The sequence below is a fragment of the Chenopodium quinoa genome, unplaced genomic scaffold (assembly GCF_001683475.1).
Source record: "Chenopodium quinoa cultivar QQ74 unplaced genomic scaffold, ASM168347v1, whole genome shotgun sequence".
NCBI classification, from domain to species: Eukaryota; Viridiplantae; Streptophyta; class Magnoliopsida; order Caryophyllales; family Amaranthaceae; genus Chenopodium; species Chenopodium quinoa.
Window position 1 is genome coordinate 801,589 of NW_018743828.1, and position 19,183 is coordinate 820,771.

The 19,183-nt window shown below is 40.7% G+C and overlaps 1 non-coding gene across 1 annotated transcript; it reads left to right on the plus strand.

Annotated features, from left to right (window-relative positions):
- Nucleotides 1-19,079: 19,079 nt before the first annotated feature.
- TRNAD-GUC lies at nucleotides 19,080-19,151 on the plus strand. Its single transcript has one exon. It is a non-coding gene; the product is annotated as a tRNA-Asp (tRNA).
- The last annotated feature ends 32 nt before the right edge of the window (nucleotides 19,152-19,183 follow it).

Below are 19,183 nucleotides of genomic sequence, written 5' to 3' on the forward strand. Positions count from 1 at the left end.
GAACTCCTTCCCCTTTTTCGACTTTTTTCTTCGAAATTCATCAATGGTGAGAGGAGTTAGAGGTAGAGCCCGTGCTCCAAGAAGAGCAAGGCCAATTCCCGATCCCAGGAACAGGATTGGGACCTGGAATGGACAAAGAGCAGAGTCTGACCCTGCTGAAGGGATTAGGGCGACTCCCATTTCTTCGGCTCCTCCTCAGAGAACGGAGGGGCCGAGCACTTCTGGGCGGGACGATGAAGTTCCCGCTGTCCTTTGGGATATCCTTCCCGGGTTTTCGGAGTGGGAGGATGCCGAAGTAGCTTCGGCCATGATAAAGAACCGCCCCTACTCATGGTGGGTGGAGAATGCTGAACAGTATCGGTTTGCCGAACAAAATGAGTTGCATTACGACATCCTTGAAGCTGATGGGTATTGGTGCCGAATGCCCGTGGCATCCGATAGAATCCATCGTCCACCCCCGGGGTATGTGGGGGTGTACACAAGACAACTTCAGTATGGGCTGAGGTTCCCCTTGGACGTATTCGTCCGAGACTTGCTGATCCATTATAACATTTCCTTATGTCAGCTAACTCCCATTAGCATCCGAAGGGTGATGACATACTTATGGGTCTGCAAGTTCTTCAGGTATGTGCCGAACCTGCATTGCTTCAAGAAACTCCATCGGCTAGTGCCAAATATTAAAGTGGGCACGGAAGTCATGGTTCTGGGTGGTACCGGATTGAGTCTCGGCCCCAGTACCTAACCATGTGGCCGAACGACTCTTCAGACAAGGACTGGAGAGGTCAATGGATTTGGGTTAGGGCACCCACGGACCCGGGCCACCCTTGCGTCTTCAGCGCTCCCAGGTATCTTGCTGAGCCTGATCCCGACATGGGAAGTTTAGGTCCCCCCGAAGATAACGGCCCAGATCCGAACCTTAATCAACAGAACATCTTCGGCAAGCTGCCGAACCGGGGGGGGCAGCGGCCGAATGCAGCATATCCCGGAGACTTGGCTCCCCGATACACATTATGTTTTCCAAGAGAACATGCTAGCAGGTGCGGCCTCAGCCGAAAGTTTAAGGATGGTAAGCTTCTTCGGCTGGGGCCGAGGCCTTTTAATTATCTCTTTTCCTCTTTCACTTCGCTCTTTTATGTTGTGCCAACCTAACTGAACTGACCTTTTCCCTCTTCTTTTTCAGAGCGGGACGAGACCAACGTTGGCATTAACTACGCTCGTCTTGGCGTCAACCGAGAACGAGTTGTAACTGATCGGACCCCCTCTATCACTGAACCGAGGCATAGGGAAGTTCATCTAGACTCTTCCCATTTCCAAATTGAGGCTGTTGCTCTGTATCAGAGACAGAAGCCTTGGTGGAAGAAGAGAGATCCCTGGTTTCAGCTGCTAGACGAAGAAGCTGAAGCTGCCCGTACGGCCGAAGAGGTTGCACGGGTTATCGAAGCTTGTGAAGGAGGAGAAGGGTCCTCCAGGGCTGCTGAAGAAGAAGTTGCAGCTAGGGCAGCTGAAGAAGACGAGGCTTTGCTGAAGACCTCGGTGAGCTTTAAGACTTAGTTTTGTCTGCTGTTTTTTTTTTTTTTTTTTTTTTTTTGTACTCACATTCTTCCTCCCCCTGTCTTTTACAGTCCGACGAGAGTAATAGACATAGAGAAGGGAAAGCCCCTGTTCGTCCCGAAGACCAGATACAAGAAGAGTCTTCAGACTCAGACATGGACGAGCAGCCGCTTCAGAAAAGGCGACGAAGAATGGCCATCATCGGCCCGCATGATTTTCAGCGGAGGCCGATGACCATCGGCGTCAAAATAAGGGAACCTAAGGAAGGCAATGGATCGCCGAGGGTTCCCCGGCCACCACCTCAATCACCTCCAAAGACCCCTCCGCCACCTCCCGAGATGGAGGTGGATCAGAAAATTCCCGAACCTAAGGGAGGGGTCCAAGAGGAAGTTCAAGAGAGTGCTGCTGAGCACAGGAATGAGGATGCCGCGATGCCCAGTGCTGAGGGTTTCACGGTAGACATTGCAAGAGAGGTTGAGGCCTTCGTCCTCACACCTGAAGAAGAAGAAGTCATAATAATTGACTCTTCCGAGAAGAAGGGGGATGCCGAGCCATCTAAGATTAAAGAAGCTCCATCGTCATCCTTCCCTTCCTTCCAGACGCTGCAGTCTGGAGAAATGGGTTTCTCGGCCCCTCGAATTCCAATCCCAGATCACATCTGGGACCTCATATGGGGTCAGAACCGAGAAGGTGCTGCAGCCTACTTCGGCGACTTTGCTGGCATGTCCGAAGTAGATAGGGCAAGGATCTGGTCGCTGAAGGCCACTGCTGGGATGGGCGAATCCAGCAGATCAGTTCCTGACCCAGCCTGGTCTAACCAACTGCTGATGATGCAGGTGATTCTCCTTGCCTTTATCTCCTTTTCAATTCAGCTCTTCAATTCAGCTTCAGTTATCATTATTATTATTATTATTATTTTTGTTGACTTGTGCTCCTGTTTTCAGTTCGTGCACAATCAGACTCTCACTGTAGAGCTGATAGATACCCTACAAGATATGGTAGATGCTGCCGAGCACGACAAAAAGGTAGCTGAGGAGGAGCTGAAGCTTGCTAAGCTGAAGCAAGCAGCAGCTGAAGGGAAGCAGCAGAAGGGTGAAGAATATGAAAAAAGAGCTGCTGAAGCCCTTAAGACCTTCTGCGACGCTATGGAGAAGGAAGTTTTTCCCCCACTGATGGAAGAGGAAAAATTTCTTCAAGAGCACATGGGAGTGGACATCTCCAAGTTCAAGCCTACCATTGAGAGCCGAATACAGGAAGGAGCTGCTGCACAAGCTGAAGTGCAGCAACAGCTAGAAGCTCTTGAAGCCAGTAGAATGGCTGCTGAAGAGATACTCCAAGCCCGGAATGTCCAACTCTCAGAGGCTGCTGCTGCTGCTGAAGCTCAGAGAGCTAAGCTCCAAGAAGTTGCGGATCAGCTGATGGTCAAAAAGGAAGAAGTGGCCCAGGCTCAGACAGAGGCTTCTCAAGTTCAGCAGGAGCTGAATGAGATAAAAGGTTCCTCCTCCAAGCTCGCCGATGAGCTGAAGAAATCCAAGGAAGACTTGGAGGAGACAAAGAAGAAGTTGGCTGATGCTGAGGCTCTACTCAAAGTCCGTGTCTATACCCAAGAAGAGTATGAAATGGGTTTCAGAAACGGGTTCAGAGTGTGCCGAAGAGTCTGCCTACATGCTGAGCCGAAGTTGGACTGGTCCAAATGTGCTGAATGGGTCCAGGATCCCGAAGACCCTCATATGAAATATGCAACTCCAATCGAAGCTGAAATCCTTAAGGCTGAGGAAGCCGAAGAAGAAGCTGAGAGAATGGAGTTGGAGGCTGAACAGAGGAAAAGGGAGGCTCGGCAAAGTGCAAAGCCTGCTTCTTCTGCTGCTGGGGCTGAGACCACCATGGGGCCCCACAACGCTAATCAGTCTGATCCTCGGGCTGAAGCATAGGAACTCGGGCAGTCGTCTTCAGAATCTTGCGGTTCATCATGTGCTCAACTTTAGACTTGCCGCTTTCTGAATTTTTGCCTTGTTTGTTTTTTGCTTCAGCTTGCCTTGTCGTACAAACAGTTTATTTTTTGCTTCTGTACGTATTTTGACAGCTGTTATTTTCCGCTTGTGGGCGGCTGCCGATATAGTTTTTTAACTTATTCGAACTTGTAGCTTAACTTCTGAGCATGAATTATTAATTTGACGTCCCTTTCTTCAACTGCTTTCTTTGAATGCTTTACTGTTTCTTTAATTCTGCTGAACATAAACTTACACTGGTAGTGCCTCTTGCCCCTCCAGAAATTAAAGTATGACTTCAGCTGAATAAACAATTTCTTTATTTCTTAAAAATGGGCATCCGAAACACAGGGCCAACTAAACGCAATGCTTCGGATAATGGCTTTCTGGGATACAAGGCTCAGTTAAGGCAATATACCAGACTTGTCCATGGACTCATGTCTTTGGAGAACAAATCTTACTGAAGCTTGACTTCAGCTGAAAGACCAGAGTTCTTTAAAAAGACGAGTTTGTCAGCAATCTGAAACCCAGTTACCCGAAGGCGAAGGTTGCAGACGAGGCTGAATAAACAATTTCCAACAGTTGCTGTTATCCTTGATTTTCTGTCTATCTTTAAAAAATGGATATCCGAAACACAGGGCCAACTGAAGGCAATGTTTCGGATAATGGCTTTCTGGAATACAAGGCTCAGTTAAGGCAATATTCCAGAATTGTCCATGGACTCATGCCTTTGGAGAACAAGTCTTACTAAAGTTTGACTTCAGCTGAAAGACAAGTGTTCTTTAAAAAGACGAGTTTTGTCAGCAATCTGAAACCCAGTAACCCGAAGGCGAAGGTTTCAGACGAGGCTGAATAAAAAAACCCTTGAAGAGTAGATAGAACCAAGAAAACTTTGAAATAATAAAAAGTTGCAAATATTTATATAAATGGTAGCTCCAAGGACTTTCATTAACTCAAAATGTACTTACAAAGATTGTTCTACCCCGAAGGGTTTACACATGATATTTTTTCAGTACATCAGCGTTCCAGTGATTTTTCAACTTAGTTCCATCCAACTGCCGAAGTCGGTATGTCCCTGGCTGAAGCTCATCACAGATTTCATAGGGCCCTTCCCATGCAGCTGAGAGCTTCCCATGGATTCGGCCTTTCTGAACTGCAGCAGCATTCCGAAGGACAAGGTCTCCAATTTGAAGAGGCCCTGCATGGACCCTTCGGTTGTAAAATTTGCTGATTCTCTGCTTATAAGCAGCCATTCTGTCTCGGGCTGAGTCTCTTACTTCGTCGAGGAAATCGAGAGATTCCTTCATCAGTCGCTCATTCTCAGCCGAGAAGTGGTGCACTCGTAGGCTCTCAGAGCCAATTTCCACTGGAAGAACTGCTTCGGCACCATACACCAGTTCAAAAGGTGAATAGCCCGTTGCCTCTTTTTCAGTTGTCCGAAGGGACCAAAGGGTTCCAGGGAGCTCCTCCAGCCACTTGGACTTTTGATCTTCCACCCTCTTTTTGAGGGCATTTAGGATCTGTTTATTTGCAGCTTCGGCTTGTCCGTTACTTTGCGGGTGGCATACCGCTGAATATGCCAGTTTGATGCCGAACTGATCTGTATACCGCTTCAGCGGTAAGTTATCGAATTGCCTCCCATGATCGAAGACAAATACTCTCGGGATGCCGAAACAAGTGATGATATTCTGCCAGATAAATTTTCTGACAGTTTGCTCTGTAATGTTCGAGGCTGCTTCGGCCTCGATCCACTTACTGAAGTAGTCAACACCGACTATCAACCATTTTTTCTGGTACACAGCCTCTGGAAATGGTCCTAGTATATCCAGTCCCCATTGGGCAAACGGGAGTGGATTAAGGATCGGCTGAAGATCCCTTGCTGGCTGGTGGATAACTGGAGCGTATTTTTGACATTTTTCGCATTTCCGAACCAGCTCCTTAGCATCTGCGATCATGGTGGGCCAGTAATATCCAGCCCTCAATGCCTTGTGGGCTAAGGTCCTTCCCCCGATGTGGTTCCCACAGATGCCGAGGTGAATCTCCCGTAGGATATAATCTGCATCTGTTCGTCCCACGCATTTCAGCAATGGGGCTGAGAAGGACTTTTTCAGAAGCTCCCCCCTGAAGACAATGAACCTTGAGCTGGTTCTCTTCATCTTGGAGGCCAAAGCTCTATCTTCGGGAGTCTCTCCCCGAAGTTTGAAAGCTAGGATGGGGTCCATCCAACTAGGCTCTGGGTCAGCGCAGCACACTTCAGGTGCTTCGTCGACACTTCTTTCTCGACGCACTTCCACATATATAGATATGTTCAGCTCAGTAAGAGTTGAACTGGCAAGTTTGGAGAGTGCATCGGCTTGGGTGTTCTGACCCCTTGGGATCAGCTGAACCTCAAAAGTTTTCAGCTTTGCAATGACTGATTTGATCTTGGCAAGATAAGCTATCATGGAGGGCTCTTTGGCCTCGTAGCTGCCGCTGATCTGATATGCAACTAGCTGAGAGTCTGTTTTCAGGCAGACATGATCGGCTTCCAGGGAGATGCACAATTCTAGGCCGGCGATTGCCGCCTCATATTCGGCTTCGTTGTTCGAGGCCTTAAAAGAAAATTTTAGTGCATACTCGAAGGATTTGCCTTCGGGAGAAGTTATCACTACTCCTGCCCCCGAACCGTTTTCGGTGGAAGATCCATCCGTAAACACGGTCCAGACTTTCTTTTCATTGTCTAGCGCTTCTTGGTATGAGCATTCGGCTAAGAAATCCGCTAGGGCTTGAGCCTTAATGGCAACCCTCGGACGGTAGCTGATGCTGAATTCGGTGAGCTCAAAAGCCCACTTGGCTAGCCTACCAGATTTTTCAACTTTGCCGAGAACTTTTTCCAACGGCTGATCAGTTAAGACCACTATCTGATGGCAATCAAAATAGGGCCTTAGCTTCCGAGCAGTTACTACTACCGCGAAAGAGACTTTCTCGAGTAGAGGGTAGCGAGTCTCGGCATCCGTCAATGTATGACTGACAAAGTAGATCGGTTTCTGACTTTTGCTTTCTTCCTTCAGCAGTACTGCACTGATGGTGGCTGGGCTAACGGCCACATACAGGTACAAAGTTTCTCCTTCTGCAGGGCTAGCCAGCGTTGGGAGTTGAGCCAGATGCTCCCGAAGCTGTTTAAAGGCTTTTTTTTTCTCTTTCTCCCAAACGAGCTCTTTTGTTTTCGGGAGTTTCAGGGCTTTGAAAAAAGGTAACCCCTTATCCGAAGCTCTGGAAATGAACCTCGAGAGGGCTGCCATTCTTCCGGTGAGCCGCTGAACATCCCGCTTTGTTTTCGGCTCAGGGAGGTCAAGCGCTGCTTTGACTTTGGAGGGATTGGCATCAATCCCCCTCTTGCTGACTATGAACCCAAGGAATTTCCCTGACTTCACGCCGAAGACACACTTCTTCGGATTCAGCTTTATTTGATGCTTTCTTAAGGTGGCGAAAGTTTCAGCCAGGTCTTTAACATGGTCCTCAGATTTTTTGCTTTTGACGATCGAATCGTCGACGTAGACTTCCATGTTTCGGCCCTTTTGATCGGCGAAAACTTGATCCACCAGCCTTTGATAGGTTGCCCCCGCATTTTTCAATCCGAAGGGCATCACTTTGTAATTGTACACCCCACCGTTCGTGACGAATGCCGTCTTTGCTCGATCGTCGGGGTGCATGAAGATCTGATGATACCCCGAGAATGCGTCCATGAAACTAAGCAAGGCATGGCCACTTGTCGAATCGACTAGCTGATCGATCTTTGGCAAGGGATAGAAATCCTTTGGACAAGCCTTATTTAGGTCCGTGAAGTCAACGCACATCCTCCAGGTACCATTGGCCTTCTGAACCATCACCACATTTGCCAGCCATTCTGGATACGCAAGGCTCGATGAAGCCTGCCTCCAGCAACTTTTTGATCTCGGCTGCGATGTCTCGGTTCTTATTAGCGGAGTAATTCCGCTTCTTTTGCTTAATTGGTCGACACGTTGGGTCAACATTAAGCTTATGGGAGATGAGGTCTGGAGTTATCCCGGGCATATCAGTTGCCGAGAAAGCAAACACATCTTTGTTGTCCCGAAGGAGCTGAATAAGTTCACAGCGGGTGTTCGGATCAAGGTCCATCCCGATTGTTACACATTTCTCAACGTCTCCTTCGACCAACTCAACTGTTTCGGTCTGTTGGTCCATGTCCATTGCTGATGGACTGGACTCTTCAGAATCTGGCCTGCTGCCTATGTCAGCAGGTGTCCCAGTCTTTTTGTTCTTCGGCTGGCTCTCTGAGTCTTTCGGTTCAGTTGAAGAGCTAGCTTTTTCCCTTTCGGGCCCTTTTTCTCTGGGCACAGATCCTTGGGCCGAAGCACTTAGGCCTTTCGGCTTTTTTGTGCTTGGCTCTCTTTCTTTTTCTTTCTCCTCCTCATCCTTGTCGTCATTTGGGAGACTACTGGATGGCTTGAGGTAGTTGCACCTTCGGGCGTCCTTTTGGTTGCCCTGTATCCTTTCGGGGAAGCCAGTGTCTGAGACGTAAATCATCAGCTGATGATAAGTTGAGACGACCCCTTGGATCTCATGAATTATGGGCCTCCCCAAAATCACGTTGTACACTGAAGGAGCGTCAATGACCAAAAATTCAATCATGACATTCCTGGCTGCCTCATCGCAGCCGATGGTGACAGGAAGTGTCACCTTCCCATCTGGATAAGTTGAAGCCCCGTTGAACCCGGATACCGGGTAGGGCACCGGCGTAAGGTGCTTGGGCTTCAGCTTGATTTGATTGTAGGCCTTTCGGAACAGAATGTTTGCTCCGCTGCCACCGTCAACAAGGACCTTACTGACGTCGTGGTTGGCCACCGTGGCGATGATCACCAACGGATCCTCGTGAGGAAACGTTACCCCCCGGCAGTCGGCGGCTGTGAACGTCATGTTCAGCACCGGCGACTGAGGAGGCTGAATGTCAGCGTTGTTCACCTGGTGGGTCAGAGCCCTAAGGTGTCGCTTGTGCTCCCTCCGAGAGCATATTCCTCCCGAGATAACATTGATCGGAGAGAATTTTCCCTCTGGCTTTTTACTGTTCTTCCAGGGGAAGTCGAGGTCTTGCCGAGAGTCCTTTGCTGACTTTTCGGACTCCTTTTTCTAGCGGTGATCCGCGATGTATTTTTTCAAGTATCCCTTCCGGACCATGTCCTCTATCTGGTCCTTCAGCTGGATACACTCCTCAGTGTTATGTCCCGGAGATTCGTGGAACTCGCACCACTGATTTTTATTTTTTCGTTGATACCACTCTGGGAGTGGTCTCGGCTTTCGGTAACTCTGCTCCTCCTTCGTCACGCTGTAAATTTTGGCGCGTGGAAGAGAGAGCGGAGTGTAGGACTCGTATCTGCCTGTGTATGAGGCAGATTTTTCCTTCTTTGGGTCGCTGGCCGAAGATTGCTCCGAGGCCTTTGCCTTTCCCTTTGCCCTATGGCCTTGGCCTTCAGACAAGGGTGTTTGTTTTTGCTTCCCTCCCCCAAATTGAGGTTGGGTTTTTGTCTTGTTCCACTCTTCGGCTCGGATGAATTTATCCGAGGCATTCAGAGCTTCCTCCAAGGTCTGCGGGGTATGCATGACCATGAAGTCTAGGAACTTCCCGGGCTGAAGGCCCTTCTGCATTGCAAAAACGGCTAGCCCCTGGTCCAGCTGAGAGACGCTGGATGACTCGTTGCTGAAACGGGTCAAATAGTCTCGGAGGCTTTCGGTCTCCCCTTGTTGCAGACCCATGAGTTCTGCAGTAGTCTTCTCTCGGCGGTTTTCCGTGGAAAACTTGCTCCTAAATTTGGAGGACAGATCATCCCACCCTGTTATAGAGCCTTGCTTTACTCCCTTGGAGATCCATGCTTGCGCGACCCCCTTGAGAGTGGTTGGGAAATATTTGCACCAAGTCGCTTCGGATCTGGGGCAAAGATGCATATGAGCCTCATACGAGGCAATGTGGTCCTTCGGATCCGAAGTCCCATCATATGTGATGTGCGACGGTATTTTAACCGTGGGCACGTGCTCTTCCAGTATCCATTGCTCAAATGGCGAACTGGCGGGTAGCATAACGGTCTTGCCCTTGTTCCTGGCCGAAGGGACCGCGCTCCGCCCTCTTAGAGAGGTAGGAGTGGTTTTCGTCCCTGGCTGGGAAGTCTGGGCCTCGGCCGCAGGGAACGAGAGGCGACTGTGCACGCTCAGTTCCTTGCCGCCGAGTCGGTCGAGGACGCTTCGGCGAACAGTCTCAGGTTGTTCTCGGTGAGTAGATTCTGGCCGCGAAGCTGAGCTGCTGCTCTTATGCGTTTCTGGTCGGGAGGTTGAGGATCCTCTGAAGAATTGAGGGTTATTTTTCCTCTCTTTTTCAGTTTTCCAGGTATCCTCTTCCCACTCTTCCAATTCCCGGAAGGAAGGAAGTTTCCCACCATCATGGTCTAGCTTCCTCCCCTGATGCCGGGTATGTGGAGGAGTTCGATCACGAGATGGCGGCATATTTTGTGCCCTCATTGCCTCCATGAGCACTGCCAGCGCTCTTGCCACCTCCTCCGAGCTGGGCCCCGTCAAAGGGGTCCTCGGCTGAGTATGGGAATGAGAGCGCACAGTCGATGGTTGGCTTTGGGGCACTGAATGTGTCCTATGATCGGACTGACCCCTGCTAGACCGAGAGTGACTCGGCCTATGATGAGAGTTATGAATTATAGGAGAAAGGGAATCCTCCCTGTATGATCCTCCCCCCGAGATGGCACCCTTGGGAGAGTTCCGGTCCGGTGAGGGTGATGGTGTAGGGGTTTTAGGCTTTTCGCCTGCTCCTTGACGGAGGCTTTTGCTCTTGCGGTTCTTAGCCATTGCTACTAAGATAATTGCAAGATGATTTTGGTTAGAAACTTGGCTTAAAGATTTTTGAAAGTCTTCCCCACAGACGGCGCCAAATTGTTTCGGGTGAAAACAATGGGACCTTGTCGAAGGTCCGATGAAGTGGAGAAGATTGGATTCGGTCCAAGTGATGTTGGGCCGAAGGTTTCCTGCACAGTAAACACACGTAAACTAGCCTCGGGGGTGTTGCCGAGGAAGGCCCCTCCGATGCTAAAGTCAGTACAGTGTGTAGAAAGAGAACACTATGCAAGAGAATTAATTGATTGAGGCTTTGTTGAATGAATGTACAAATGTAATATTGATGGCTTTTATACCTTTGCATATATGGAGAAGTTGGGCTTTAGCCCAATTGACTTGCCTTGAGGACTGATCTTTGACTTTAGCACAATTGGAGAGTTGAACCTTGACCTTGGGCTTTTAATTGGATCATTTAATGACTAGGCCCAATTGGACTGAATTGGACCCAAACAATATATATAGAGGAAGGCTCATATAAGAACCCACCTCTATATAAGAATTCAATCTTATATAAGAATCCATCTCAACCGTTCAATGATTTTGATCTAACCATCTAAAATACCCCTTTAGTAATGGCATTTTTGTAATTCTTTATAACTTTTTTTCACACTTAAAACAAAAATACCCTAAATCTCTCACCTCAACACTTTCTCTCTCCTCAGCATTTTCTCTCTCCTCAGCCCTTTCTCACACCTCAACCTTTTCTCTCTTCTCTCTCCTCCACCTCAAGGAACTTGGTAAGTTTATGAAATTGCTAAAAAAATCTGTTTTAATTTTATTTTTTTTTGCGATTTTAAGTTCGATTGTTTTGATTTTTCGTTCGATTTTTTTGATTTTTTTTTTGCGATTTTAAGTTTGATTTTTTTGGTTTTTTTTTTCGATTTTTAAGAATATTTTTTTTGAATTTCCATTTTTTTTTTCGATTTTTTATTTTCAAGTTGTTTTTCGATTTTCCAGTTTTTTTTTTTCGATTTTTTATTTTCAATTTTTTATTTATTTTCCACTTTTTTTTTTATTTTCCAGTTTTTTTTTTGTCGATTTTCCATTTTTTTTTTTCGATTTCTTATTTTCAATTTTTTTTATTTTCCAGTTTTTTTTTATTTTCCAGTTTTTTTTGTCGATTTTCCATATTTTTTTTCGATTTCTTATTTTCAGTTTTTTTTTATTTTCCAGTTTTTTTTGTCGATTTTCCATTTTTTTTTTCGATTTCTTATTTTCAATTTTTTTTTTACGATTTTTTTTTTCGATTTTCCATTTTTTGTCGATTTCTTATTTTCAATTTTTTTTTACGATTTTTTTTGTCGATTTTCCAGTTTTTTTTTTGTCGATTTTCCAGTTTTTTTTTCTAGTTTTTTTTTTTATTTTCCAGTTTTTTTTTTTTTTTTTTTTTTTTTTGTCGATTTCTTATTTTCAATTTTTTTTTCGATTTTCCAGTTTTTTTTTTTTTTTTATTGTCAAGTTTTTTATTTGTTTATTTTTATTTTTCGTTTTTTTTTTTCCAATTTTTTTTTTTCGATTTCAATTTTTTATTTTTTGATTTTTTTCTCTGTTTTTTCCCTAATTTTTTTCGCTTTTTTTTTTTAGTTTCTAGTTTTTCATTTTCAATTTTTTTTTTCCAGATTTTTTTTTTCTTGCTTGAGTTTTTCTATTATTGGATTTTAATTTCAAATTGTTTTTTTACTATAATAGAAAACTTTAGAACATAATAGAAACATTAGAACATAATAGAAAACTTTAGAACATAAGGGAAAAATATAATAGAACATAATAGAAAACTTTAGAATATAATAGAAATACTTTATAACATATGGATAGAAAATGTTAGAACATAATAGAAATACTTTAGAACATATGAATAAAAAATGTTAGAACATAATAGAAATACTTTAGAACATAAGGGAAAACTTTAGAACATAAGGAAAAAATATAATAAAACATAATAGAAAACTTTAGAACATATGGGAAAACTTTAGAACATAATAGAAATACTTAAAAACATATGGGAAAACTTTTGAACATAAGGGATAAATATAATAGAACATAATAGAAATTTTTAGAACATAATAGAAAACTGTAGAACATAAGGGAAAAATATAATAGAACATAATAGAAAACTTTAGAACATAAGGGAAAACATTAGAACATAATAGAAACTTTAGAAAATAATAGAAAACTTTATAGCATAATACTTTAGAACATAATAGAAAACTTTAGAACTTAATAAGAAAACTTTATAGCATAATAGAAATACTTTACAACATAATAGAAAATCTTAGAACATAATAGAAATACTTTAGAACATAAGGGAAAACTTTAGAACATAAGGGAAAACTTTAGAACATAGTAGAATACTTTATAACATAATAGAAAATCTTAGAACATAATAGAAATACTTTAGAACATAAGGGAAAACTTTAGAACATAAGGGAAAAATATAATAGAACATAATAGAAAACTTTTGAACATAATAGAAAACTTTATAGCATAATAGAAATACTTTAGAACATAATAAAAAATCTTAGAACATAATAGAAATACTTTAGAACATAAGGGAAAACTTTAGAATATAATGGAAAACTTTAGAACATAATCGAAGTATATAAATTGAACTTTAGAACACAATCGAACTATATAAAATTGAACTTTAGAACATAATTGAACTATATAAAATTGAACTTTAGAACATAATTGAACTATATAAAATCGAACAAAATCAACAATGAAAATGATAAATCATAAAATAATAGATAAAATAATTCATGCAAAATAGAGAAAATAATTCATTTCCCCAATTCATTCCCCTACTCCACCAACTTGCTGCCCTCTTCACTCCAACAACTCACATCAAGCAGCCCACTCGCAACACCCCTTCAACACCACCCGAGCAGCCCACTCGCAACACCCCTTCAACACCACCAGCCGTAATTAGTTGTTGCCCTGCACCACCAGCAACACCAACAACAATTATTCTGCCACCAATTGCAGCCAAACCACCAACTCCAACAGCACACTACCTTCCTCCGCATAAACACCACCATTTCACACCACATCTCCAGCAACAGCCGTAATAACCACCTGTGCACCTCCTTCAATGTCGTAATCAGCCACCTATTCACCCGTCACTCCTATCCCGCAACAACCAATTAACCACCTTCATTTCAAGTAGATTATTGGCATCAATTATAGCTCCATTTTCACGACAATCCTCTACCCCACAACAATTGAACAAAAATTGAATTGAACAAAATCAAACAAAATCGAACTAAAATTGAACAAAAATCAAAATATTAGCAAAAATCGAAAAAAAATCGAACTATATAATTCGAAAATCAAAAATAGAAAAGAAAAATAGAACAAAAAAAAAAGAAAATAGAACAAAAAAAAAGTCGAACAAAAAAATAGAAAATCGAAAGAAAAAAAGAAAATCGAACAAAAAACAAAGAAAATCGAACAAAAAATAAAGAAAATCGAACCAAAAAAAATCGTACAAAAAAAAATAGAAAATCGAACAAAAAAAAAAGAAAAACAGTTCGAAAATTCGAAAAGAAAAACAAAAATCGAACTATATAAAATTTTTCAACAAAAATTGAAAAGAAAAAAAAAAATCAACAGTTCGAAAATTCGAGCCCAATATTTTCGAAAATCAAACTCAAAAAAATCGAAATGAAAAACAAAATCCACTTCAACATCATGCTAATTTCATAGAAATTTAAACAAAATCGAAAAGAAAAACATACCTTAAATTAAAATCTTTCAAATTGCAATATTAGGGAGATTTTTGGGGTTTGAAGAGAGAGAGGAGGAAAGAAACGTGAGGAAGAGAAAGAAAATTTTGGGTGGTGGGTAAGGGGTTAGAGGGAGGATACGTGTTTTAATCTGAACCGTCCGAATTAATCTAATCCTACGGATGAGATTGATTCTTATATAACTAAGGTTCTTATATAAGGATGAGTTCTTACCGGATCCTTCCCCTATATATACATATGATTTTCCACCTTTTCTCACCCTACATCACCAACAACCTGCCGCAAACACACAACCCCATTTCCCTCAGTCTGTAGCCTCACCACCGTCATTAATCAACCACGCAACCCAAACCTCCAGTTTGGCTGAATTAATTAAATCACAAAATAAATCAAAGGTTGAAATTAAAAGATGGTGATTGCTGATGATCGTTAATGAGGTGCAAAGTAGGGGATTGTTTCCCCATTAGAGCAGCCAAACCAAAAGAGAAGAACAGAGGGCTGACCTTTTTTTTTTCTCTTCCTATTTCTTTAATTCGAAGTATTTAATTTATCTTTTTGAAAGAAAGTCGAATATTTAATTTTTTAAGTCATATTTAATTTTCTTCATTAATTCTTTAAGTCATATTTTTTAAAAAAAAAAGTCATTTAATTTTTAAAAAAAGAAAAAAATTTGGGTATGTTTTCTTTCATTTTAATCAAAGTTTGTACATAATAAATAATAAATATTAATTAGTAGCTGACAAAAAAAAATGACTTGTAATCCCTAAACAAATCCTAACTAGGATAAGTCCCTTAACTTTTGCTTAGTTGACAGTATACATCCCCAAACTTTGCTAACTCATAAGTTCCTCCACCAAAAATGGTGAGACAAGGGTGGTAGAGGGACTAATTTGCCTCATTTGAAAGATGAGGGACCAAATGTGCAACTAATGCCATAGTTCAAGGACTGTATTTTAGCTTATCTCTTTTTAAATTAGTCAACTCTAATTTAGTTAGTTTCCTAATGTTTAGCTTAATTTATGCAAAGTGTATATATCCTCTTAGGATTATCTACGGCAACTTGTTAATGCCCGTAGGTCAGCTTTGTATAGCTATATATATGGTGTAACTCTTAATGAAATAATAACACAATTCATATCTCTTATTCTCACATCATCTTCTTCCGACTTCAAATCTTTCTCTCTCCACTCTTGCTCAAAAAATTCATCGGAAAATACTCATACGAGTAGTTTTTTTTTTATTAAAACATTGAAAAATTAATGAAACTAATTAAAAAAATATGAACAAAAGAATATTAATAAAAAAAAAGAGATGAACAAAGTCCAAATATCAAATTTGGTTTTAGAAAAACACAAAAAACTGAAACAACAAATTTAAAGTTGGAAATCAAGATGATATTGCAAATGGAAGACAAAGAATGCTATATAGTTCAGCAATGGAGATCAGAGGAGAGATAAAAAAAAATCAGAAAAGAGAGTTTTTGAAAGTGGGAAAATAAGGAAAGAGAAGTATGAGTTTAATTTTGGGAGGGATATGACGTACAATATGAGATAAAGAAAGGAGAGAGAAAATGGAAATATTTTCATAACATGGAGAAATAATATGATGTATTACTCACATGTGTCAGCCCAACTCAGACACCCACACTTGCTATATGGACCGATTTACAGTGAGTTTATTGTAAACCGGATGTTTTTTAAAGTTTGTGAACATAAATTCATGGGCGGAGTTGCATTGGTGCACAGTGCATCATTAGCGGCCTGAAAAAAAAAATTCAATTTTTTTTTTTTTAATATATAAAAAGAAGAGACATGTTATTATAAATAACCGGTCTCCTAAATGAATGTAGTAATGTTGGCAATGTTTAAAAGAGACCGGTTGTTTAATCAGTTGGTCTCTAAAGTCATATTTTTGCTATAGTTAAAACCAATGGGTCAAAGCAGTGGTGGAACAAGAAATTTTACATTAAGGGGACCAAGATGATCAAATATAAAAAAACATTTGTTTATTTCGCCTAGAAATAATTTTTAATATTTCATTGCAAAACTTATAAAATTTTGAATACTAAACTATAATTAAGCTTATGAAAAAAATTGGTGTTGAACTCTGGTCTCGAGAAGAATCCCCCTTTAATTTCCTCAAGGTAAACCAACTTAGCTACAATGTATAAGCTATAAATTCATGCATATTTAATTTATAACTGAATCATAGGAGGGGTCATGGCCTACCCCAGCCTCCCTGATTATTCCGCCCCTGGGTCAAAGAGACTGGTTGTATTAAACAACAGGTAAGGTCATTTTAATTTTTTTTTTCTTTGATATATTAAAAGTGGATATTAGAGCACTTTCTCACTCCTCCCACCATTTCTCTTCAAGAGTAATTTTTTTACCACATCTATGCTTATAAAAAAAAAACTCCTCACCACTATCTCTCATTTTTTTTTCCTGTACATCACCACAATACACATTACCTTGAGAGTGAGGGGTAGCTCAAGTGGTTAGAGTTTCCCTCCCGATTCCAAGAGATCTTAGGATCGATTCTCACCCTCGCCCTTGTTGCTCTCTAAACACCAAAAAAAAAAAACATTACCTTTTTTATTTTCAATATTCTTTTTTTTTAATAATTGTTTATACTAATAGGATACACTTATGAATACAATTATAGTGCAATTAAAGTTATAAAGTTTTTGTTTTGCTTTAATTAATTACGTTATAAAATTTGTCTTTTGCTTTAATTAAAATAAAGTGGATATTAGAGCACTAACACTAATGAGGAGTCTATCTACCCACTTTCTCACTCCTCTCACCCATTGCTCCTCAAAAGTAACTTTTTTTTACCACATCAATGCTTATAAAAAAAACTCCTCGCCACTATCTCTCCTTCTATTTACTATACCTCACCACAATACACATCACGTTTTTTATATTCAATATTTTTTTTTAATAATTGTTTACACTAATAGGATACACTTATGAATACAATTATATTGCAATTAACGTCATAAAGTTTGTGTTTTGCTTTTATTAATTATGTAATAAAATTTTGTTTTGCTTTAATTAAAATAATATATTTTTTTTAATTTTTAAAAACCAAAAAAGTTTACTATTAAAAATGTTTTTTTGGAACGTAATTATTTAATTAAAACTGCATTTCTTAATTATATTACATTAATATAAAAATACAATGGAACTTTAAATAACGATAATACGAATACTTTGGACCTGAAATAATGGTACGGATACAGACCAGATTATTGTAAATTAACCTTACTTTAACATAGACCTGAGTAATTAACGACACATTACAATAATTTACTCGGCATTATTAGGACCATATTTTTGCCAAATGTGCTCTACCAAATTATGTTTGAGAGATAAATGGGTCTCTCTATCACACGAAGGGCAATCCGTCTCTGAACATACGTGTCAAAAAATTCAATGTTGGTTGGACGTCCGACATTGTATTCGAAAGGCTCGTTGTTCTTCACCGTGGCACTTGTACTCGGTTCCGACCAAACTGTTGTACGTTGGGGGCGATCTTCTTTGTAGTACTGTCTCAAAACTTCAGCACATGTGTAGTTTAATTTTGTCGTTCATCCTCTACAATCATGTTGTGCATAATGATACAAGCTATTACGTCACACAAAATGTCTTCATCGAAAGCAAGTGACGGTTGTCGCAGTATAGTAAACCTAGCTTGTAAAACTCCGAAGGCCCGTTCAACATCTTTCCGAGCTGCTACTTGTTTATTAGCAAATAACTTGTCCTTTTGAGGTTGAGGATGTGTTATACCTTGTATAAAAGTTGGCCAGCTCGAGTAAATTCCATTGGCTAAGTAGTAGCCTAAGTTGTACAAATGACCGTTCACCGATAGATTTATTGGTGTTGAACGACCTTGTAGTACATCATCAAACACCGGATATCGGTAAAGGACATTAAAATCGTTACATGAGCCAAGCATTCCAAAGAACGCATGCCAAATCCATAAATCTTGATCAGCAACGGCTTCTAGAATGAGGGTTGCATTCTCGCTATGACTAGCATACTACGCTTTCAATTCCAAGCCATAGGACAATTCTTCCACTCCCACTGGCCACTGCATGCAGTCTATACTACCAATCATCCTAGGAATACCATGCCTATCATTTTGGTGAAGGATTCTCCTTATATCTTCATCTGTAGGACTTCTTAGGTAATCACCGTTTAATAACCCCTTGACAAAATGTTGCAACGCCTTCCTAGAGGTTGTTTGGCCAATACGCAAATATTCATCCACGGCATTCGGAGCCACAACGTAATCTAGTCTATCATATATATATATATATATATATATATATATATATATATATATATATATATATATATATATATATTACTTTTCTTTCTCTCATAAAATATTCAGTTTAACTCAGTTCAGTCAATCAAAACATGCCCAAAGTTCGATTATTTCTTTTTATTTTAATAAGTTTTGATATTTTTAATTATTAATAATAAGGACCGATAAACAGGTGACAAGTGGCAAGTCACGTTTTAAACCGGTCAATATAATAGGCTCGTTTTGAGCGGATCGAGCAAATATGAGATTAATCATTTTATTTTTTCCTAAAAAGAAAAAATTTGAAAATGTTGCGAGCATTATGTAACATCCCTTTTTAGTAAACGTTACTAAGAAAATGAAATGGAAGGAGTATTTTTATTTATATAAAATAAAAAAAATAAAATAAAAAAACTTAGGGAGTAATTCTGTAGTGTGTTTACTGTTTAGGCCCATGGCAAAAGATTAAAATGCTACATATTGGACTAAAAATGTGATTGTAACAATTGTAAGTTTTAAAATAATCACATTTATTATAGCAATATTATTATTGATGCAAATGTACAACAAGGTCGTTGTAGTATAGTGGTAAGTATTCCCGCCTGTCACGCGGGTGACCCGGGTTCGATCCCCGGCAACGGCGTTTTTATATATTTTTTGGTTTTCTTCATATTA